The sequence below is a fragment of the Mixophyes fleayi genome, chromosome 1 (genome assembly GCF_038048845.1).
Source record: "Mixophyes fleayi isolate aMixFle1 chromosome 1, aMixFle1.hap1, whole genome shotgun sequence".
Classification (NCBI taxonomy): domain Eukaryota; kingdom Metazoa; phylum Chordata; class Amphibia; order Anura; family Limnodynastidae; genus Mixophyes; species Mixophyes fleayi.
The window spans coordinates 360,734,952-360,759,745 of record NC_134402.1 but is presented as its reverse complement, the minus strand read 5'-3'; the positions used below and the strand labels follow the sequence as shown (position 1 = coordinate 360,759,745).

The window sequence follows — 24,794 nt, the reverse complement described above, 5'->3', positions numbered from 1 at the left end:
GTTGGCGGGGTTGTGGCCAGATGGGCTCCTTTTTGCATATCTGGTGGTCCTGCCCTAAAATATCCTCCTTTTGGGATCGAGTTAGGGCCCTCCTCTCCTCCCTCCTTCCTTGCCCTATCGGAAAGACCCATGGTCTTTTCTTCTCTGTTACCCTTTGATTGATGATGATAGACAATCTGCAAAATTGGCCTCCCATGTCCTGGCTGCTGTGCGATGCCTAGTAGCTAAGTCTTGGAAACAAGCTGAACCCCCAACTATGGCGGCCCTGCGATCCTATATCTGGTTTATTGCTCGGATGGAACAGATTACATACCACCTGCATGATAAGGATGATAAATTTCACCAAGTTTGGGCTCCTTGGCTTTACTTATAACCCCTTACCTCCTGTATCATCTCCTTCCTCCTAAAAAGACTCCCCAGGTGCATAGGTGGCCTGACTCTTGACTCTCAATGCTGTTTCCCTCCCTGGAGCATCGAAGTAGTAATCAACTTTGAAACTTTTTTTGCCCCTCTCCTATTTATTTGTTTCTCCCCTTAAAAAGGAAAGATAGGGATAAGGAACTGTGTGGATAATTGGGAAGTATGTTCTCTTTTTCTTTCAGTCTCGGTGGTGACCAGTGCCCCCCCCTCCCTCCCCCACATTATATTGTTATAAAATGGTATAGTTCCTTGAGTATTCTGGATAACAATTGTATACTTTCCTGTCTGTTTATTGACCACCTCTGCCTATTTTATAGATTTGCTACTCAAACATTTTCAGCTTTTTTGACTTATGCCCGTCACATGTACTGCTCTCTGTTTTTGTCTCTTGCCCTGCAAATGTACTAATTGTTGATTCTTATCTGTACATGATTGCTATTTTTCAAAATAAATAGTTAAAAAAATTAAAAAAAAAAAAAAAGACACTGAGACTTGCAAAAGTAGCAAAAGAAGGTCACGGTTTATTAAATATTATATTGTGGCGGGAAAAAGTTCACTACAAGACAGCTAAACCAACTGGTATCTGAACCAAGTGTGGATGGCTAGCGGCCCAACTCCTCTTGACACGGAACAAATCCTTAACTGCTTGGCCGGCACTAAATCTGGTGTCAGGTGCCTACACCCCCTCTAGACTCACAATGATGAACCCTATAGCAAGCCATAAAGGATCAAGAGTTGTGTTCCTCGGGCAATCAGCGATAACGCCGTATGACCCAGCCGCTTTTCGCAGTGCCTTCCTACCAACTGTGCCTGCTCTGTGGCAATGGGAAAGAATTTGGTTAAAACACATTGGATACAGGAGCAGGCTGGTCCATAAACAGGAGTGGGTGGGAGGGATCTTGTGCAGCTAGTGAGGCCGGACATGCGACACACAGGGACCTAAATAGAGAACTTCAGGCACTCCCCCATTCCTTCTAATTGGCCAACCTAGGATGAAGAAGCATTAACTCCTTGAAGCTAAGATTTAAAGTTACAATCACACACGTAAGCATTTAAGTGCTTTCGTCTAAATGGGACACTTGTCATAAACTGCACCTCTTGCATTGCAACATGTTAAACATGTCCAGGAGAACATTTACTAAATTTTTTCCCCCTTACTTTCCTTAATGAATCAGGCCCATAGTGTTAATGTAATCAGTATTACCAACAAAGTGGGAACTTCCAATTTAGATTTTTGTAGCAAGAACATGCACATACCCTACATTTTGCTGCCCCACAAAACTTGCAACTGCCACACTTCTCCGAGTTATAGACACACCATTCATTCTTAACACTAACTACCACAGGGAAACTGGCTTCACTAATGATTCCACTTATTAAAGTCTTTGGGGCTAAATCACAGTGAATGTGATTTGCATCTTTTTAAAAATGGATCGAAAATGCAAGCAGTTTGCCCGTACTCAAAGAAGACTATAAAAACGTTTTCGTTGAATACGAGTGTGTGTACGCTCTGCCTATACAGATAGCACATTGCACAATACACATGCAAATATACAGTCCCATCAGAACACACAGATTAAAACATTTTAATAAACACATTAACACCTCTTATCTTTATAGTCAGTCAATAATGAAAAACAAACATTAAAAAAGTGGGGGAGGGGTTCGTTTTGTTTTTTTACTTGAAATACATATACTATATGGACATAAGTATTTCGGACAATTGACCATTACACCAAAAGGGAATGTAATGACATTGTATTCAAATACATATACTTTAATATGGAGTTGGTTCCCCTTGTGCAGCAAGAACAGCTTCCACTCTTCTTGAAAGGCTCAAGATGTTGAGATCTGGCACTGATGTTGGACAAGAACTCCTGGCTCACAATCTCCGTTCCAGTTCATCCAAAAAGTGTTCGATGGGGTTGATGTCAGGACTCTGTATGGGCCAGTCAAGTTCTTCCACACCGAACTCATCAAACCATGTCTTTATAGTCCTTGATTTGTGCACTGGAGCAGAGTCATGTTGAAACAAAAAGGGCCTTTCCCAAACAAAGTTGGAAGTATAGCATTGTCCAAAATGACTTGGTATGCAGAAGTATTAAGATTGTCCTTCACTGGAGCTAAAGTGCCTAGCTCAAACCCTGTAAAACAGCCTCATACCATTTTCCCTTCTCCACCTCATTATGCCACTTCATAGTTGTCATTATGCAGTCAGGCAGGTAATGTTCTCCCGGCATCCGACAAACTCAGACTCACCCATCTGACTGTCAAACAGAGAAGCGTGATTCATCACTTCACATAACACGTTTCTACTGCTCCACAGTCCAGTGTCAGGGTGCTTGGCATTGGTCTTGGTGATGTGAGGCTTGCATGCAGCTGCTCGGCCATGGAAACCCATTCCATTAAGCTCCCGTGCACAGTTTTTTACATTAATGCCAGTGAAAGTTTGGAAATCTTCAGCTATGGAATCAGCAGAGCATTGGTGACTTTTATGCAGCATGCACTTCAGCAGTCGTTGACCCCGCTCTGTGATTTTACGTGGTCTTCTGCTTCATTGCTGTTGTTCCTAAATGCTTCCACTTTCTAATAATATCACTTACAGTTGACTGTGGAATATCCAGCAGAGATGAAATTTCACGATCCGTCTTATTGCAAAGGTGGCATCCTACCACAGTACCACGCTTGAAGTCACTGAGCTCTTCAGATCGACCCATTTTGTATCACAAATGTTTGCAAATGGAGACTGCAGGGCTAGGTGCTTGATTTTATACACCTCTGGCAACGGGCCTGATTGAAACACCTCAATTCAATAACAGGTGTGGCCAAATACTTTTGTCCATATAGTGTATATCAGGATGTTATTAAGGTCTACTGTACATAAAAGCCCCATTCTGAGTATGCATAGTGCAGTTTTACGCGAAATACAGTATGGATAGGGATAGGAGACAGTTTATTGAACAGCATGGTAGGTGTTCTGAAATATTCCATGGATAGTAGGTTACGCATCACCAGCATGATTCTTTCTTCGATGTAGGAGAAGCCTGGGTATCCAGGCTCCCTTTGAGTTCTATCTAATGTCAGGTCCGGGTCTGATGTGTTAGAAGTTTTTGAAAAAGTGTTTTCAGATAATTCAGTAGGGCCAAAGTGTTGACAGTATCAGCAATGTTTTATGCAAATAGAATTTGTGAGCTCTTATCAATATCCTCACATTTTCCCATTAGCTGGTTTACTTCTTCTTGAAATGTTTGTTTTTTGTCCTGCAGAAGGACATTTATTAACTTCTGCGTGCCTGAACTAAGGACCTCCTCTTCAGAGGGAGCCTGGTTCAGGGAGGCTCTTGGTCTCAATAATTAAGGGGTGCAGACAGGCCGATTATTTGTTTTCTTACAGAAAGAATTGTTCTGGATCCTCTTGCACAGGTTTTGTGTTTGTACGAGAGTTGCAGTTTAATGAGGCAGTGTTAGATGTGCTAATTAGCTACAATGCTTTTTATAAATATATAGCACATTTCGATCTCTTAGGTGAGAAGCTCCTCTGGGTGAGAAGGAGCCCCATTTAAAAGACACTTGGCAGGTAATGATGGGCTATTTTTTAAATTACTTTTTTTTCCTTCCCCCTTTTTCAGGGAGAATACTAACCAGCTGCATTTTACAGGGAACATTGAGTGTGCAGATTTATTTGGCCAATATGCTCTGATAAAGTAAAGCATAACCCTTACGGTGTGTGACTTTGTTAGACTTCTACCTTTAAATGATGCTTCTGTGCCGATCCTTCTCACTGCAGAATATTTTCCTCATGGGAGCCTGCCGGGAGGACCTGTCCATGGAAAATAAAGTGCAGTCAGGGAAAGCACTCAGGGTGCAGGATGTGCTTTGTACGGATTGGGGTTCAGCAGCATGGCATGAAAATACGGGCACTGCAGAGCACCTCCACATGGCAGTTGGGTACTGAGGGTGCAGTCCTCTGCTGCTGGATCCCAGCAGGTGGACCAATAAATATGTCAAAATGGAATCGCCACAAGGGCAGTATAGTCTGCAGTCCCTCTCTGGGAGCCCAGATTCTGCATGTAGAAAGCTTAGTTCACAAATTTCTGCTCTCGGTGACAGCCAAGCCATGGTCCCCAAGAAATAATATAATGCAAATAATGGTCAGATATACAAGTAAAATAACAGGTGCTGTAGTTTTCTTTTTGTATCTTCCTATGACATACAAGAAGGTGACTGGAAGCTTAGTTGAAACAAAAGTAGCAATAGAGCACCCCCCCCCCCCCCCCACACACACACACACACTCCTTGATTTATATGGAGAGTTACACTTGCTGATCAGTCCATTAAAACTTTCTATACTTGGTATGCTATTGAACAGATCAAGGTGAAGATCACATCATGGGTCATTAAGTTGGGTTATCTAAGAACAGGAAATGAAGCCTAGATAGCATTCAGTTGTCATCTCTATAAGCCCCATATATTCCAAATACTGGCTGGAGACTTAGATTCTCACAAGAGAAACTGTGAATAGCCTTAGTTTAATATTAAGCCAAAATCTAAATCCCAATTAAAGATGTGATTGAGGTTGTCACTAAAACTTATTCAACTGGACAACAAAGTGAAGCATAGGTAATTTTTTTTCCCTCTCACAAACGCTTATGAATTTACTCTTTTCTTTTTGTAGAAACTAATTTCTAGTAAATTGACATTCATCTCATATAAAACTATCAGGACAAGGGTTGTGGACACAAACACCAGCTAGGATTGACACAGCCAGACAGCAGTGGTGCAGAGTCTAAGCTACTGTTGGTTTTCACCAGAGCACGCCACAAGAAGGAATGAATTTGGCTGCAAGTAGCTACCAGGTCGTGAACTACCGAACTAGCCCTTAGCGTAGTGGGCAAAGTACTAGAGGTAGTAACTCAAAAAGCAAAGTGGTCAGACAAGCCGAGGTCAGCAGGATGCAGTAACACAAACAGAATCAGAAGAATAGTCACAGAAAGCCAAAGGTCAAACCAATCTGTCAGCGCAGTACTAAGTCAAAGTTTTCTCACGTGACCAAGAACAAGTGGGTTAATATTCAGGACTCAGGGAGTAATCAGGATAACACATTGAGGAGCTCAGAACAGCAAAGCCGATACTCTGGCAAAGAATGACAGGCAGAGCTGTTTGAGAGTTCAACTCCCCATCTCTGTGAAGTCAGCAATCACCTGATTGTATCAGCTATACTTGCCACGCTACGAAGTGAAAGATGGATACTGAATCCTGTATCGAAATGCCGGATTCCTGACAAAAACTGCACGGTTGTAGCAAGTGATGGACTGTAACTGAAGATTGGGGGTAATGTTTAAACCAGTTCAATTCATGAAGGCGCAGGTTAATAGGAGGAAAGTCTAAACCCTCTTCCAAGGTGCATGGATACTCTCCAACATGCAGAATGATCATTATAACTAGGTTCAGATATGGATACAAAGTATATTGATGTTGTGCTTGGTACGGATTAATCTATGGCAAAAGAGGAGATCCCTACTCACTAAAGCAGTGGTTCCCAAACTTTTTCAGTTCGCGGCACCCTTAGAGTCTCCAAATGTTTTCAAGGCACCCCTCCAAAAAAATTACTGAGCAGTCCTGTTTTAGAAGTAGTTGGGTCAAAAAATTGTAATAAGTATTTAGGTCACGACAGAAATACTTATTTAGTTGTATGCAAAAATGCCCCTCTGCATCCAGGCACACTGCCCCCTCTGCATCCAGGCACACTGCCCCCTCTGCATCCAGGCACACTGCCCCCTCTAATGTTGCCCCGTCTGCCCTCTCTCACGCTGACCCCCTCCTCTGCCCTCTCTCATGCTGACCCCCTCCTCTGCTCTGTCCCCCTCCTCTGCCCTCCTCCTCTGCCCTCTGTCCCCCTCCTCTCCCCCTCCTCTGCCGTCTGTCCCCCTCCTCAGCTACGATCCCTCTCACTCTGCCCCACACCAGGCGCCAGCCATAGAAAAAAGAAAGAAAACAGGAACTTCTCAATCCGCCGGGCGCCGGGACCCAGCAGCCTCCTCTCTTCAGGAGTCTGCTGGGTCCCGGCGCCGCACGGATTGGTAAGTTCCTGTGGTTTTTTTGCCTATGTCTGGCCCGCGGCACCCCAGTGACAGCGCCGCGGCACACCTGGGAGCCGCGGCGCACAGTTTGGGAAACGCCGCACTAATGTGTCAATTATAAACACAAATCTAATCATTGTGCACACTAGAAACAACACATATCCAAAACAATAACAACATATATGTATGATGCAGAGTGGCATTTAAACAAATTACACTACAGCCTTATTAATACATATGCTACCAAATATTACAAAAAGAGTTTATTTAAAAAAAACAAAAAACGTTATTAGCTACAAATGCTGATGAAGTTATACATACCCTAGATTTGCCCCAATTTAGGATAATCGCGATTATTTTCTGTCAGACTGAAAGGACGTCTAAACGTATGGCCCATTAAACAACACTTTTCACAGCAAAATAGATGTGAACGATGCCCTATGCAACTGTCAAGGGTGCATGCGGAAAAGTAGGGGTGTATTCAGTATAGATGAGGAGTGTAATGGGTTATATTATTAACTACAGGGGACAGGTGTGATGGGTTTCACATACTGAAATGACTGTACCCAATGCAGCATCTGCAGGACCTGTAGAAATGTACACATTTGCTATTTTGTTACCAGGGCAGCAGTGATTTATGGCATACTTTAATAAAACCACAAAAATCCCAATGTAGCCTTCGGTAAATAGATTAGAAGCCCATTGGACAGCACGAGTGTTAAAGAATTCTCACTGGGTTAAGCTTAAGTGCTAAAAGCATTCACACATACACCAAATTCTTCATGTATGATCAATACCTTATAACTCACAAAGTGATTGTGTGAGCAGTTTGAATGGGAAATGTTTATCAGTGAAAGTCTATATTTAAGTAAACATTTCTCAAATAATCATCAAGTACAAGGGTGCATCCCTGATCATGGTGTGTCTGCTTTGATTAATTGTCTACAAAATAATAATGATTTTGCATTTAGATTGTTTATCTGCTGTTGCAAGAGCCTGACTCAAGAGTAAACATTAAAATACTATTGCAGCACAGGTTATATTAGTAGAAAAAAACAGAGCACGAGATTTTTCAAAGGAGCAAGGAACATGCTAAATTATAATTCATTAAAAGACGTTTAAAATAATGCATTCAGGAAGCACCTTTGATGAGAAATATAAAATTATTAGATTTAAAGACATTAAAAAGATGCAAGTGACAGCTGTATATGTCCATGTTAGAGGATAATTATTGCAGTTGCAGCTTCATGTCTTGCCTCAGCAGGCCAGGTGGGTTGTCATCACCTACCTCACAGTTCTCTGCTGTGCAGTCTGGATGAAGCCTGAAAATATCAACAGCTTTGACTGCTCAACACCCAAAGACCCATCTGCCGCTGCCAATTTTACTCCTGCTGTCTGTTGCATCACTAGCTGATAGTTGTCCGAGAGCCTGTCCTCCACTGATCTCCGATTGTTATTCAGAGTTTAGTGCTGAGCAGGAAACTGCACTGTCAGCTGAAAGGCTGATAGTGGCTGCAGGAACCAGAGAGAAGTAACGTTCTACCAAATTAGGGGACAGAGCCAGTGAGTACACATACTGCAAACAAGATATAGCCCTGCATATAGACTTGGCATCAGGTGTGGCTTTGCCTATCAGATTTGACACTAGATATAGTTCTGCATATTAGCCATGGAACCATGTATGACTACATATTCGGTATGGAACCAGGTATGGCTCTGCATATTAGTTTTAGCACAGATAACTCTTCTCCAAGTGTATTGAAAGAGAGGGAAGCATAGTTGAATACATTATATCATCTGTGCAATAGGTGCTGTTATGTGCAATGTGGTACATTATGTGCATTGGGGTCATATAATTCAAACTCTGGTCCAGCATTCATTATGTCAGGGGCTCTACTATGATTTTTGTCCAGCGCCCCTTTCTTCTGACACATGGCCAGCATACATCTAAGACCATAATAAGATCATAAAACAATAATCTCACAACGAAACACATATATACTGTGGAGCTACAACCAGTATAGGTAACAATTGTCTGTATTTTCCAGTACAAGGTTCTTATAGACTTTCCCACAGATTTTTTTTTTCACTGGCTATCAATATTGCTCAGTAGGTGGAGTTTTCAGTATCTATTCTCTTTCTATATGCAATCAATAACTGAAAGACAGCCTGAGCTAGTTTCCAGATAAACAGCGAGGCAACCAGCGTGGGGTCATCTGGCAACAGTGGCAGGTAACCAGTACAAGGCTAGGACAAGCTGAACCAGTCCCAGGAAAAACCAGTGTGTGGTCCCCATTCTATATTAGGAACCCATATTAGCCAGGTCATAGTAACATAGTTGATGAGGTTGAAAAAAAAGACACCAGTCCATCAAATTCAAAGCATATTTTCACCCTGGCCCACCTATCATATTTGGGTATCTCAGTGGCGGAATCGATCCATATGACCCTGCTAGCAGTCTCCTGGGTCCAGCTTCACAATTCTCACTACTTTATTCCCTGATAGTCACGTTTACTACACTCTGGTCTCTTATATTAAGCTCTCCTACACTCAGCATCTCTCTGGCTCAGAACTAAGACTAACTTTGAACTAGACGGTCAGCTCACTCAGAATGACTTGAGTTTTTGCGGCATATATCTAAACACATTATAAAAATCATGGTCAGGTCTAACATAAATTGATATGAACTTGAACTTAATTCTATGCAACGCCCCCCTTGGAGTGTGTCATTCACACCCCACGATGACTGGAGACGGGTGTCCCCAGGATGGCAAACAGGAGATAAAGCGCTGGCCTTGTGAGCAGGAAGTGGGCAGTGCTGCGGTCATCCGCATCACTGAGGTAGTGGGAACAATGCGGAATAGATGAGAAACCCTGTTCTGCCCAATAGCGGGTCACATGAGGACCGGAGGCTATATACAGTAGATTCTAGTTTCCTTTGTCAAAGAGGTCTGTGTAACAGCCAGAGACCCGGGACAAAAGAGAAGAGGTCCCAAGCTTCCCCGCCATTCTGGGGAGCAGGTCTATGGCTGATTGCCACGTGGGCCGGATTAAGTTGTTAGGGGGATGAGCCCCCATACCCAAAGGAGTTCCCATATTAGCAGATAGAGGACACTGCTGCTTGAGACTTTATGAAGCACCAGAACTCCAGGGAAAAGAGTTCCTTGAACAAGAACCCCAATACAGCTTGTGGCAGCATGTCTGCACTAAAGAGGAGACCATAAAGAGGGTTGTTGCAAGAAACATTGGGTCAGCAATCACATAAATGTGCTTAACACCCCAGTGGTCATGTCCAGTGCTGTCCCTATTCAGGGCATCACTCTGTAGGCCATAATACACAACGGTCACCAAAGCGAGAGAAAGTACAGTTGGGAGGTATGCACTGCAGAACATTGTGAGGGTCTGGGAGTAATTACATACTGCATGTATTTGATCTCCCTTGCCCCACCCTTCCAACTTCTTTCCCAGCACTAATAGCTGTTCTTCATAGTTAGAAACAGTGTTCACTAGCAGATTTTATCAGGTAATATTTAAGACCCCGGGGAGGGATCCATAATGAATTGATACACATTAGGTGCAGATGCTAAAGGAGGAGTTTTTTCCTCTAAGTTGATCAATAGTTGTATTAAAGCCAATAAGCAGAGCGTTACATCGGGGATCAATGTGTATTCAATATTTTGCTGTTGCCAACAAATACATTTGTTCATGTGCAATCTAGCCATAAGCTAGGCTATAACCTCATAGATACAATATATAAGAATATAGAAATATATAATATAGAAATATATAGGATATAGGATATAGGAATAGTGACGCACCAGGTAAGGTGACGAGACGTACAGGTAGGTCAGGAAAAGAAGCAAATAATGTGCAGTTTCTACTGATGGAAACAGGTAATGCAGGTGCAATTCATATGGTGGAGTCCATACCCCACAAAGCTTTTCATGTTTCACTCTGTGATTAATGGCTTGATCACATCTAAGAAATTTTAATGTACTATTCAAACACTTATCGATGCAAAAAGAACATTAAAATATAACAAAGCTCGTTCAACGTTGTGGATCACGTCATAGCTTTCTTAACATGGTGTTCAAGATTTCCAAAGACATGTTCAATTCTTCAAGCTTTGGTGCTTGTTTTTACAATCACTTAATTCATTTGACTGCTTTAAATATGAAAAAAAAAATTGCATCAAAAGCGTATCAAATCTATAAATGTGAATACAACCTTAAAATGGGCCTGGTAGAGCAAATTGCTTTATCTGCCTGGTAATATAAATAATCATTTTGTATTGTTTAGTATATGCCTTAATTATCCAACAACGGAGCGATGCGTATTACCTTATGCAGCTATGAAATAATTATATAGCTGACGCACTTAAACCTAAAATATTGTATGTAGAAAAATGCTGCAGCAGCATTCCTTGGCTGTAACCATGTTGTTAAAAATGCATTGAAACCATTAAATCCACAATTACCCAGCTTCACTTAACAGAGGAGCTTGGAGCAACCTATGTCTGCATGAGAACAGCCAGGAAATAAGTGCTGTGAAGCTTTCACCAACAAAATTAGTTTAAAACATAAAAGTCACTTATCTCATTCGCTCAACATTAATATCCAGTGTTCTCCCCAGCACCTATTTCCCGAGAGCTCCACCTGGCTGTTTTTACTTGCCACCCAGCAAAGTTCTACTATAGTAGAATAAACCATTGTTTCTCCTTTTAGAACAGGCACTATGTGAGCACTCAGAGCCGTAACTTAGAATTCTAGCGCCTGGGGGCGAGAAAGACAAATGCCGCCCCCAAGCCCTCAATTTTAACCAAATTAACCTAAAACATTACTAAATTGCGCCCCTCTTCAGCGTTGCGCACTGGGCGGTCACCCCTATCGCACAGCCCTAGTTACGGCCCTGTGAGCACTACAGCCAGCAGTGTGTGTGTTACACCACCGACCACCAGTCTGACCAGTCCTGGCAGGAGTGGGCAATTACCTCCAAAATGTTTCAATATTGTTGCAAAGAATTACATCAGCACCAACGCGACTACTTTTTAATGCCACCTGGCTGGCAGATTTTTCTGGTGAGAACACAGATATAAAAAGATTTATAAATTCGGTAACTAAATCTACCTTTCTAATAGCATAGGAAATTTAAATTCCTCAGCAAAAATATAGTACTTTTTAGCGCCATATGTAAAAATATTCTATTTTGCCTATGTTTTCAAACAGATATATTCCCAAAACAGTTTTCCAAATGTTTCAGTTTTGTGTACGAGCATGATATGATTATAGGCTCTCTTTTATTTGTGTCACTATATGAACAATCCAGTCACTGCAAAGGCAAAGCTAATTAAAGTATATGATCCTGATTATTAATGCATGGTGCATGTCACATTGATATAAATTCAAGTGTGGAAACATTCTGTGCACCCATCTGTTTTATCATCTCAGCCCTGTACACAAAACAAATACCCATGGCTGCATTCCAAATTTCTGAGAAGCACACTATTATAATGTCTGCGAATAAGCACAGACTATGAACACAATTAATATAGGATTAACCTAGCTAAAGTGATTTTTTTCCCCAGTTTAATTAATCATTGCAAGCATGATAAAATTTAGACATGAAAAATGTAACCTGGCATTACCTTGTATTTAACATACAAATTTACCAGGCACAAAATAGTTAAGACACACAACAAAACCTCTTTGGTGGTGGTGTGTGCCTTGATATGGGCAAGTGCACCAAGGTGGCAGTGTGTGCGAATGAGCAGAAGTTTCCAATGGCCAATGGGAGGCACTGAGTGCAAAAAAGATGTTCCTTGCAATGTATAAAGGAGTGCCTTGTTTGGATGAGCAACACAAAAATGAGATTTCATGTTGCCAAGCGAGATTACTGAAATGAGATAAGGGGTGGAGATGGAGCCTTTTTAAGGCCATTCCTTGCAATCTTTATATTAAGAAAATACTATACAAATACATCAACATATCAAAGTGGGAGATCCTTTTTTTTAAGTAAAAAGAAGAAGAGGAGCACAAAAACTCAATACTAGTTCTGTAAATAATCATCTACTACAGTAGAGTCATGGGGCTATATGTACTAAACTGCGGGTTTGAAAATGTGGAGATGTTGTCTTAAGCAACCAATCAGATTCTAGCTGTCATTTTGTAGAATGTACTAATTAATTAGACAAATAAACTAGAATCGGATTGGTTCCTATAGGCAACATCTCCACTTCTTCAAACCGACAGTTTAGTAAATATACCCCATGGCCTTTGTTTCCATAACTATTTTCTTTAAAATTTCCCATTGTTTCCATTTTTCCCATAGACGCTGAAGACTTTTGGTTAGTCCTCATAGCAACCACATTAGCAGAAATTAGCATTTCAGATATTTTCAGATATGAACCATGAAGACAAAATAAATTATTGAGTGTTAAGGTCACATTCTATTGCAGCTCTATTGAGTTACAGATCTAAAAGCTGACACTGCAGTAAATTGAACTGCTGTGACATCACTAACCCTGCCCCTGTGCATGAACACCAATTCATACTGTGTTTTACTGTAGACTAGCGATAGGCAACCTGATACACTTCAGGGGCCACCTTTGTAGCCCTCCAACCTTTAAAAAAAGGGCCACACATTACCCTTATTCGCAGTTCTAATATAAAACTGTAAAGCTGATCAAAGAAAGAGAAAGAGAAACCGATCTGTAAAAACATATTAGCAAACATTCTAAAGTAGTGTTACAAGTTATAACAAAAAAATTTGAAAATAAATCAGGAAGGAGCTGGGGGCCGCAGGTGAAGGCTCAGAGGGCCGCCTGTAGAGCTGCAAGCAGGAGAAGTCTCGCTGATGCAGTAGGAGGAACAACGAGATTTCCCTTGCAGTGGTAACAGGCCGAATATTGGGGACTTTGCACTGGCTGAAAAGGACAGAGAAGGGGAAATGAGAGAGGTGAGTAGCATCATTTCTGGGTAGTGACATACATAATCAGAGGGTGCGCTCACCTCCCCCTCTTTCTGGAAGAACAAAAGGCCCACCTCTAACATTTACACAAGATAGCATGGAGTGTACCAAATATATAGCTATGAAAATCGGACCTCAATGTGCTGTAAATATTTCTAGCATAATGCTGATAACTCATTTTATTAAGTTTTATTAAGTAGACCCAAAAACATTTACATATTCCTTTTGAGTAGAAAGGACGATCTTTGATAAATAGAGACCACAGTCTCCTTTGACAGAGGGAGAGCCCCACTGAGCTTTATTGACCGATTTTCACCAGCGAGAGCGCTCATTATTGGATCATCCGATCAAAAGCACTACTTTATGGGATAAAGTTGTTACTATTGTTCAGCCATCAGCATCAGCTTTTATATAGCGCTGTACAGAGGACTCACTCACATCAGCCCCTGTCCTATTGGAGCTTACAGTCTAAATTCCCTAACATGCACATACACACACACACAGAGACTAAAGTCAATTTAATAGCAGCCAAATAACCTGCTAGTATGTTTTTGGAATGTGGGAGGAAACCGGAGCACCCGGAGGAAACCCACGCAAACACGGAACATACAAACTCCCCACAGATAAGGCCATGGTTGAGAATCGAACTCATGACCCCAGTGTTGTGAGGCAGAAGTACTAGCTCTGTATGTGTGTACGTGATTCCGTCTGCTTTTTATGACACTCTATTCTTACCATTTTGTGTTAATAATAGAACTGAATGTCCATTGCAAATTCATTGGCTTGGCAAAGCGCTAAGTTACTATTAACGCTCCGGGGCAATCAACTAACGCTCCACTGCCTCATCAATATGTAATTTTTTATTGCAGCGATAAAAGAAAAATGACAGTTATCACCATTTGAAGAAATAGGCCCTTTATTCCACGTAGCACTCAATATTATGTGTTTGTTTCCTGGTCTGTACATTTTATAGCAGTGCCTATTCTGATTGTATGGAATATCTTGTCTTAGAAAAGAACGCCATAACCTTAAACTGAAAAGGCTATGGGGGATATGTAATCCCAAGACTGTTGTGCATTAAACATACTGCAAATGATTACTTTAGGTTACCATGCATAAGAAGGTAAAAGAAAAGGAAAAATCATTCTGACCTGTGCGTGCCTGAACTCTCTTCTATGCAGCATATTAGTACTGTTCTCCTTTACTCTGTGGGGGGTTGCACATATTCCCTGTGTGTTACCTACAAACAATGGATGCGTCTAGCAGTCATTGCATCCTCACAGTCACTGCTGGACGTAATGAGCTTTTTCATTGAACATATAAGATAAAATTACAATACAGCAGGAGACAAGCAAACCTCCCCTATGCACAACATCAGGTGGACAGCATTCAGTGCGAGTGAAAGCAAGAGATGGGGTATAATAATTTGTCCCCCCTTCAGTCTAATCTCCTTATTTTCCACATCCCATCAATGTCCAACCTATAGACACACTGGCCTGATTCATTCAGGAAAGCAAAAGAAAAAAAAAAAAAAAAAAGAGTAAATTTGCACATGGACAAACCATGTTACAATTATTTTTAATTTAAAGTTTATAGTGGACATGCCGCCCTACCTCAACTATAAATCTGTCCCCACGTTTTAAATTCATCTCCCCCTCCAATGCAACATGGTTTTGCCACGGTGCAAATTTACTCTTTTTTTTGCTTTGCTTTCTCAATGAATCAGGCCCACTGGCTTTCCACAACACTTAACCCTGTCACACAGACCTACTTTTGCATGGCTTATTCCTTTAACTTTCCGCCTCATAAAACATATCTCCCTACTCTGGTTTCTACATGCTTGCCCTGTAAACAAGGGGATTTATTATGTCATTCCATTAAATTGATTTATTAAAAAATATATTCTGGCCACAGATTAAGGGTGGTTTACAAACTACAAAAGCCTTAAACCTCAAAAAGATGTGTGGAACACATGGATTTACAGGCTGAAGTGAGACATCATTTTGTGAAATGGGATTTAAATAAGATAAATAGATGGAGAGAGCACATTTACATCGGCATTACCCACAAGATACCTTGGATTCTTGCATTGAATGCTCCTTTGAGGTTTTAGAAGTAGAGGGTCATATTTATTATCAACCGCATTTTAAACACGATTAGTTTAAATCCTTATCACAAAGATAAGGATTGAAATATCGTGACTATCAAAATTCTTCACTAGGAACAGCAGTCACGAAAAACTGCTGTTCCCCAGATTTCGGAAGATTTTAAGGAAAAATGTGATTGATAAATAGGCCCCAGGGACTTGTCCTTATGCCTATTAGGCAGCACTTTGCACCTTTCAGTTACACTTATTCAGCAAAGAGCATTTTTGGGAAACCTTCCCAGCAATAATAAAACGCTTCAAACACACAGAAGTCACACATGTACTGAAGGGAATTAAGATTCCCCCTTACTGATTAATTTAAAATATGAATGAGCCAAACCCTACAGTATGTTAGACATTAATGTGATGTTGTTACAGTTTCTACACTACATATTTTCTGCATTCACCAGCCCACAAAATTAAGGAAAGGCCGTATTGTGGTCAACTGCATATAAATCTTTAGGCTGGGATTATGTTTTCACACGATTATCAGGCCGATCAAACGATAATCGACCAATCGGCCCGATATCGCATTAGTGTGCATACTACAACGATGAACGATTATCATTCCAAAGCAAATTGTATCGTTTCATTTGAATTTAAGACCGGACTAAAAATATTGTTCAACGATGGAACGATGTCGTTCCAATCCTGCAGTGTGTATGCACTCATGGCCGGCAGTGTCCATAGATCTCTATGGAGTGTGCAGAGACATGGAGCTAGATTTACTAAACTGCGGGTTTAAAAAAGTGGTGATGTTACCTAATAGCAACCAATCAGATTCTAGCTTTCATTTTGAGGAATGTACTAAATAAATGATAACTAGAATCTGATTGGTTGCTATAGGCAACATCTCCACTTTATGAAAAACACAGTTTAGTAAATATACCCCATGATCTTCTAAGCCGATGGTTATGACAGATGAAGAGCACAGATCTGAAGGTAAATTGTGTAAACCGTGTTTAGTGTGAACACATGAATCGGCATGCTGATCGGGACGCTTTTATTTTATTTTAATCATTGGTAAAATCGTTAATAGTATCGCAACAGGAGAAATTTTGTATAGTGTGTACCCAGCCTTAATCTTAATGAGAGAAGCATTTCAATTAATTGCATTTGCTTAGTCATTAACTGTGATGTACTTATGCTAATCAACAATACTTAGAATTATATTATTTTAGACCTCTGATTGTATTTACAGTTGAACCCTATTCATTTAAATTGGTCGTGTACAAATGGCAGTGATTATTAAATATGCCCCTATGGGCCCAATTTATGTTCCGACACAACTTGCATACAACCTGCGTGTAAATCGAGGCACTATATAACTATCATTGCCTTGTTCCCCATTTACACATTATATAATTATATAGGGGCCTATTTAATAATCAACGTTTTATTGCCCCATTGGATATCATGCGATGACAGATGACTTTCTGTCTCCATTTATTAAAAAATCATCCTGGTACAGCACATCTGATAGGGGGCTGTCCCTGTGATGACTTTTTTTACCTTTTAACTCTGGTAGTCTACCTCTCCCAAAGCCACTTTGTTATAGTAGCCGGAGGGAAGAGCAGGAAGATCCCTCTTCTGCAACGCTCTCCCCATAAGGTAAAATCTTCAGATGGCACTAGCCAATGGGCTCAAGCTCCGAAAAGCTAGGCTTTTTGGAGCTTGTTCAATTGCCCCAGACCGCAGTCCGCATTGAAAATTATGGGGACTGTGGTTTAATACAAAACTTAGCCTAGTGCAGGAGATATCTATGGTATCTCTTGCGTCAGGCTTATGTTAGATATCTAATTAACTTAAAAAAACCTAAACTATGTGGAAAAAGCCATTTCCACATTGTTTATGGTTTAATAAATAGGAGATGTGAAAACAGGGAACAAGACAATGTTGCATGTAATTTAGTAATGGTAAAGGGTAATGTAAAGTAGAGATATAACTCGTGTCCACGCCAGATGACCTGCAAGATCGTGTGAACGCCGGAAGCCATGTATGTAATCTTATGAAATCGGTTTATTTTCAATTTTAGTTGTTCAGTTATTTTTTATATTATTCACATCACTTCTGTATTTTCTACAGTATCTATTTACATATGGTTATGAAACAAAATCATTAATTGTACTTATTAAAAAAATTAACATAATATGAATATGACACACAGCTCAACAAACGGAAGCTTAAAGAATAAAATATTTTCCTTGATGCCAGAGCACACATTTTAGACAGACAAAAAGAATTAAAAGCACAGTACGTCAATACATGACAAATTGGCTTGCCCTTTTACAGCAGCAGAGCAAGTCATCTGTACAGTTATCTTGCCAAATTCCTTTTTATTTTCCTTCCACTAGAAAGATTGTGGTTCCTATCAAAGTGTTATGAAGACAAGGTACAATTGTGGCATAGAAAATCTAGCAAGAAATCTACAGCACAATATACATCAGAGGGAATTTAGCTGCTGACCTAATTTATGATGTGCACCAGTGGCGGATCCAGGGAGGGGGGCGATTGGGGCGATCGCCCTCCCCCCCTAGCAGGGGCTTGCTGCCGGCGGCTGCACAATATGTGCAGGTCCGCTCGGCAGTGACAATGTGCTGCCCGGCTGCTCTGATTGTGTCAATCAGAGCAGCCGGGCAGCACATTGTCACTGCCGAGCGGACCTGCACATATTGTGCAGCCGCCGGCAGCCTTGAAGTCAAAGGGGGCGGGGCCTAAATCGCCCCGGGTAAGATACTTTTCTAGATCCGCCCCTGATGTGCACCACAGAACACCTTGGTTTTGCATCAGTGAATCTATTGTCCTCTCTCAGGGAATGCCTCCACAATCTAGAAAGTGCACATAACTTTGTGGGGGAGCACATGGTCCAAAAGTGTAAACATCACATTACATCATATCTCCAGCCGCTATAGACAAAACTTGCGAACTTTTAAAATCTCTGAACCGGGAGATCCTGGAGCAGAGGTCATGTGACAGGGGATAGGAGGGGGAGTGGCTGCGCATCTCGGTAGCCCCGCCCCCTAAGAAATGCTAAAAAAAAAAAAAATCACGGCATTTCAAAGCATGGGGGCTTGATGACACGAAATTGTGTGATTAAGCCCCGCCCCATCACGGAGTATGCCTGCACTCCAGGGAGGACACCCTGAAATTCGGGAGCCTCCCAGAAATTTCCGGAGTAGGCAAGTATGCTATAGACACACCAGTTCATTAACTAAAGAGTTTCCATTTTCTCTTAAAACACTGCTCCGTTTAGCCTCATTTACGGCTTAAATTAATGGTAGGAGTGAAAGGACATCTGGAAGTGATCATTAAAAGTACAGGATAAGACTCTGTCTCTATCAGCTCTGAGCTGCTCCAAATGCAAGTCCTTTTCCAGAATGAAATGGCTGCATGCCAATCCACACAGCAATGAGAACCCCCAACAATAGAGTTGACGTTCCCACAGGTTAAAATATGGGCAGACTAGATGAGCCAAGTGGTTCTTATCTGCCGTCAATTTCTATGTTTCTCTAGGCCCCCAGTTCACCACATTATCTCATTTCAATAATTTCTTGCGCAGAATGAAATCTAATTTTTTCATCACCCACGAAACTCGGCTCATTAATGAGCCTACACTATACTTAGCATTCCACCCAACAAGTCCAATAGCCAAATTTCTGCCCATTTGTAAATGCCACGATCCTGCTGTGCAAACCCATGTGCTTTGGTGGACTTGGTGCATATGTGAAAAATGAAGGCTGACAGCACCACCAAAGTGAATTGTGCATTTTGTAAATTACCTCCGTGCAACTATAGCTCTCTCAGCTATACAATAAGAGTGAGTGTTCCACTACTTGAAAACAATTGAAAAGTCAAAATACATTATTTTCCGCTAAAGACATTTATAAAAGTACAAACTACAGTGCAAATGCTCTTTTGTGGTGCCAAGTGCATACTTTTGCACAAATGCAATCAGTTTAACAGGGAGACACGTGGATTTGTGAGCCAAGATGACAGCATCTACGGGGTGGAAAAGTTTGCACTGTGAGATAGGAGGAGCTGGATGGATCGGGGAGTTCCTTGCAGAGCATTAGGTGCATGAGTGCACATAACTTTAGAACATGAATTTGGGGCATGCCTGCCTCCTCTCCTAGAATGTCCAGGAGGCTTCAGAATATTGGGGAGTAAAGAGGATGGGGCCTTGATGATGTGATTCGTGTCATCAGGCTTCGCCAGATTGGTCCTGTTGACACAATTTGTGTCATCTTGGCCCTCAGCCCAACTACGTAATGATGTAAACAAGTAATTGCACAGCAGAGGACGGGACTATGATGACATGATTTGCATTGTCACTGCTCCCTGCACTTGCAGTTTGAACCACTTCTCTGGGAATAATGTAGCCAAGTATGATTTGAGGGAGTGAAAGGTTACCTGTGACGGTTGGTGCAAAGCAAGGAATTCCCTGATTGATTTTTCCACCTGCTCTGTGATAGTGGAGACCAGGGGGTAAATGCATTAACCTCCGGTTTCTTCAACCCCCGCGAGTTTGGCGTCTTCGGCGCTTAAATTTAAAGCAGCGCTGCCTTGTAAAGGGAAGTTTCCTTTTACAAGGCAGCGCCGCTTTAAATTTAAGCGCCGAAGACGCCGTACTCGCGGGGGTTGAAGAAACCGGAGGTTAATACATTTACCCCCAGGTCTTATCCTATATTGATAATGACACAAATTTTGCACCTTCCTACTTGACTTCTGTGGCAGGGCACACTTCTAGAAGCACATTACCAATAGAATAAAGCATTCAAACACACAAAATTGACACACAATACAGCCCGATGTCCCATCACACTCATGATTAACTTAAGAAATAAATGATCTAAACCAAACTGAATTTTAAAAGACAAATGGAAAAAGTAAAATTGATAAATTGATAGTCCTAAAATGCTAGTAGTTTGGAGTGTGAAGTGACATTTCACTGTTTCCACCATAATAATTCTCAAGTGTGTCAAACCCACAAAGGCAGCTGCAGATTGATATTCAGGGGGCAGGAAGTTGGCATGCACATTGAAATGCATTAGGTGGACAAGTAGGCACACTTGTGCAATAAAAGGAGCTTTAAATTTAAATATCAATATCTGAGTTCTGCACAATTAAAATAGCTGAATGTTTGCAGACTATTCATTTCACTAAAGCAGCAGTTTTGGTATTGACTGTCAATTATAGAGCCGCCCATGATATGTTGCCCAACTTTGTTGTTATGGCTTTGTAGGTGTAGAGGATGAAAAATGCAATCTGCTGTGTCCATGGTCTGTCCAGTGTTTGAGGTCAGTACGGTGCATAATGACAAAGGGGTCTTCATAGTAATTTATTTATGATTTTTGAGGACTATCCCCACTGGGTTTACCACTTGGTGAGAGCAATGAAGGGATTACATCTCGATAAATGCCTGCAAGCATAAGAGTAGCTGGGCATACGCACTAAAATACAGATTACTAATTTTGTCACTTTTTACCAAAATGGTCCAACATAATAATACATGTGACAATCATATGCCTGATCTAACTAAAAATAAGGTCAGGTGATGAGAAAATTGTTATGTGTTAGGCCATTACCTCATCACAATGAGTGGACCCTTGCAATGCGGTCATAGACCATTCCCCGTATAACTTATGTGCATTCCTGGTTTTGCCCTTTGTTATCAAATTAGCCACAGATTGTGTTAAAGACCACATCTGCCCAGCTTCTGCCCTTGAGATTTGGTTGATTCAACCAATTCTTGAAGCAGAGAAGAACAATATTGTTGGCAGCAAGAGTAAGTGTGTGAGAAAACAAAATGATGCTTCTCTGCATTGTCTGGCAATGGCTAGTTATAAACAGTAAATGGTGGCCTTTAAGGGTGACTTACCGACAGTATACAAAGACACACACATACTCAGCTGTAGCACTTTTTATAAACTCACTGCAGTAACATTAATGTAATCTCTCAAATGGTAGAGGCTAGAATCAATATAAGCTTGGGTCAAATTATCTACAATCCTTTGGTCACCAATATATCACTATCTGCCTGTGACCTGAATTTGATTGACGTGTGTTGTAAAACATAGCTTTATTTATTTCAGCGAAACTATGTGTGCAGCAAAATAAATAGTAACAAATTACTTATAAAAGACCTGTAGCTTTCCACAAATAAATCAAAAAGAACCATTTGTGTAATTCCACCTCCTAACTACTATTTACTCAAAAAGTAGAGCACGGTGGCTAAGTGGTTAGCACTTCTGCCTTACAGCAATGTGGTCATGAGTTCAATTCTCGACCATGGCCTTATCTGTGTGGAGTTTGTATGTTCTCCATGTTTGCATGGGTTTCCTCCGGGTGCTCCGGTTTCTTCCCACACTCCAAAAACACACTGGTAGGTTAATTGGCTGCTAACAAATTGACCCTAGTCTGTCTCTGTCTGTGTGTGTGTGTGTTTGTGTGTGTTAGGGAATTTAGACTGTAAGCTCCAATGGGGCAGGGACTGATGTGAGTGAGTTCTCTGTACAGCACTGCGGAATTAGTGGCACTATATAAATAAATGATGATGATGATGATGATGATGATGATGAGAGGGCACTCACCACTTTTTGTGGCGAGTGGCTTCTCTATTTATTGAATATGTACTAGCTACTATGGAAATGGGAGCTATTGTGGAGCACCACATAGGAGGATTTACTTGAAGATGTGATTGCAGTGTCTTCAAATAACTACTTACTAGTTACAGTATATTATTTTAAATATACTTTTATAAACTATTATGTATGTTATATAATATTACATGTACAGTATTTTCGTATATGCTATTACGCTGCAGATAGACCGCAATGTGAAATTCCAGCTCAGCACACTATAAATTTGCCCCTGGGCCTGCCAATGCGGGCGAAAAATGTTTTTCAACGCTGATTAACAGGAGCTGCTAAGATTGCCTACATACACACTGGCATTTATGTTCAGCATTCAGTGACCCTTTTCAATGCTCAGTGGAGCATGCTATGGTCTATGGCAAAGTACAGACAAGTGTTTGACTAGTGCTTTCTCTTCCATTGAGTTAGTGAGAGATTTGGGATTTGTGTAAACCACACCTTGCCTGATTTTCCCATATGTTGTGGTTGGTTGTTGAACACATTAACACCATTCTAGGTGCAGTCTACTTGCACTTCCAGTGCTCTTAGACTCCTGCTATTTAATGAAATGAAATATTTCTTGAGCACTCTTTTTTATTTATTTTTTGAAGAGAAGCAGCAAAACAATACATTTTGTTTTTAAAACATAAATAAAAATCTCACAAGCACCTGAAAAGCATGTTGTCACAAGGTATTTGTATAGCTCATGAAAATACCCTAATAAAAATTCTGATTGCGGTGTGTTCACAGTCTTACATAGCAGTTTTTCAATGTCCGCTTTAAACACAAGCCGGGTTCAATGTTGGTTTAATCACTTACTGAACAAGTAATTCATTCAGATTTATGACATAAATATGTACCGCTGGGAATAAGCAACGAGAAACACTGCTGAGAGAGAGCCAGTCTGTAGGGTTAACAATAACAACTGTTAGTGCCCAAAAATCTTTCTTAATCCACATGCTAGTTGTCAATCAGAATATTTTTTTACTAGCAAGAAACAGCAGGAAAATGAAGACAAGTGTGTAAAATATACAATTATTCACCATCAACATCCACACACACCACTTCACAAATGGGAGTATAACTACAGGTGATGTCAAGCAAAACTGCAGACTGACAATTACACAAGGTAATATCTTGTTCTATAGAGCTTGCAATCGACTGCAGACAAGCAGGCTTTGAAGTGAGAGTGCACTTCACCAGCAAGTAAGCTAGCATTCAGTATGTGCCCACTGAAAATGGGCACATAGGTCTATCCACTCAGTATGGCAGTCACTAACATTCTTCCAGCACATGAGAGGTTAAAGGAGCCGCTGCAGGGTGCCATTGTTAACCCTAATTTGCAAGACAGCCACAGCAGCAGTGAAGGGGTTAAATGCATCATGTTCCTAGACAAAAGGACTGACAGCACCCTGCACAATGCTATGCAGCACACAGCCGCAAACTTGGTGCAGCATTTTGACAGACCCATTTTGCAGCCGTGCTGCAATCAATAAAGGAACCCCCCTAACATCTCTCTGCCTCTGAAAATTATATCTCCTGGCAGCAAGAAATGTGTGGCTATCCTAAATTAGTAGGAGTACAATGATTCTAGGAATTCCCATTGTGATCAATGAAGAAACCGGATATAACCTGCTCAAGTTTAGAGAACAGGCTGGTTAGAGACAACAGATTTGTGTAAATATCCTGCAATAACACTGCAAACGTTTCATTAAAGACAAGTTGAGTGCCCTGAAATTATTATGATAATGGAACTGAAATACCCCCTTGCTTTGTAGTGTAGACATATAATTGTATGAAATGAAACCCTTAACAGCAAAATCAGGTCTTGTTATTCAGATACAATGCAAAACATTATCATCCTCCATTGAAAGACCATGTACAATACCAAGCCCACCAATGGTAAACAAATTAGGAAATATATTGTACTTACCTTTAGGTGTGTGAAGCAGCTGAAGAAATTGTTGAACCAATCCCTCTCCTAACAGAGACTGGTTTTGTATCTAATATTCTTTTAGCAGCAATCTCTGCCTGAAATGTAAAAGTAATAGTATAGAGGTAAAGTAAGTCCTATACTACATTTCAGTTCAGGGTTGTCTGCAGCTGACAGGTCTCTGGGAAAGACAGCAAATGCTTCTGTTAGATCCCTTGCTGAGCAGGCAATGTATGCGCACTCTCCTGGGCTGGGAGCTATGGGAGAATCAATACACCTCATCAGCTCAGAGGCTGCCAGAAGCAGTTAGCTGCAGAACACGCCTGGCTATGCTATGAATGAATCTCACACAACACGGCATGGGTGTGCTCTGCACACAGCATGCATGTGTTCCTGTGCTCAGCCTCCCATATTAATGACCTGGGACCACCAAGCTGCACCCAAAATAAATGAAATATGTGTGTGTGCTGCTTGGTTTTTTAAAAAAAAACGTGTTCAAGCTCTAAAAACGGCAGGCAATCCTCTTGGTACACTATGTAATTAATTTATGATCAATATCATACAGAAATAATAATCTGCTGATGTTGCATTTCTTTTGATAGTGAAAACATCTTAAGG

The 24,794-nt window shown here is 41.0% G+C and overlaps 1 protein-coding gene across 2 annotated transcripts in view; it reads right to left on the bottom strand.

Moving 5' to 3' along the window:
- RPH3A (rabphilin 3A) overlaps nucleotides 1-24,573 on the bottom strand; it is a 206,217-nt gene extending 181,644 nt beyond the window's left edge. Inside the window, exon 1 of one of the 2 annotated variants that reach the window (XM_075178499.1) lies at nucleotides 24,177-24,573. The gene's annotated coding sequence lies outside the window, so the exon portion shown is untranslated. Of the gene's footprint in view, nucleotides 1-20,021; nucleotides 20,147-24,176 lie in introns of those variants that run through there. The other variant, XM_075178500.1, reaches the window with a different exon arrangement.
- Between the last annotated feature and the right edge of the window lie 221 nt (nucleotides 24,574-24,794).